Below are 1,011 nucleotides of genomic sequence, written 5' to 3' on the forward strand. Positions count from 1 at the left end.
GATGATAACGATAATGATATTAGTAATGATGATAACGATAATGATATTAGTAATGATGATAACGATAATGATATTAGTAATGATGATAACGATAATGATATTAGTAATGATGATAACGATAATGATATTAGTAATGATGATAACGATAATGATATTAGTAATGATGATAACGATAATGATATTAGTAATGATGATAACGATAATGATATTAGTAATGATGATAACGATAATGATATTAGTAATGATGATAACGATAATGATATTAGTAATGATGATAACGATAATGATATTAGTAATGATGATAACGATAATGATATTAGTAATGATGATAACGATAATGATATTAGTAATGATGATAACGATAATGATATTAGTAATGATGATAACGATAATGATATTAGTAATGATGATAACGATAATGATATTAGTAATGATGATAACGATAATGATATTAGTAATGATGATAACGATAATGATATTAGTAATGATGATAACGATAATGATATTAGTAATGATGATAACGATAATGATATTAGTAATGATGATAACGATAATGATATTAGTAATGATGATAACGATAATGATATTAGTAATGATGATAACGATAATGATATTAGTAATGATGATAACGATAATGATATTAGTAATGATGATAACGATAATGATATTAGTAATGATGATAACGATAATGATATTAGTAATGATGATAACGATAATGATATTAGTAATGATGATAACGATAATGATATTAGTAATGATGATAACGATAATGATATTAGTAATGATGATAACGATAATGATATTAGTAATGATGATAACGATAATGATATTAGTAATGATGATAACGATAATGATATTAGTAATGATGATAACGATAATGATATTAGTAATGATGATAACGATAATGATATTAGTAATGATGATAACGATAATGATATTAGTAATGATGATAACGATAATGATATTAGTAATGATGATAACGATAATGATATTAGTAATGATGATAACGAT

Source organism: Penaeus chinensis, chromosome 15, assembly GCF_019202785.1.
Source record: "Penaeus chinensis breed Huanghai No. 1 chromosome 15, ASM1920278v2, whole genome shotgun sequence".
NCBI lineage: Eukaryota > Metazoa > Arthropoda > Malacostraca > Decapoda > Penaeidae > Penaeus > Penaeus chinensis.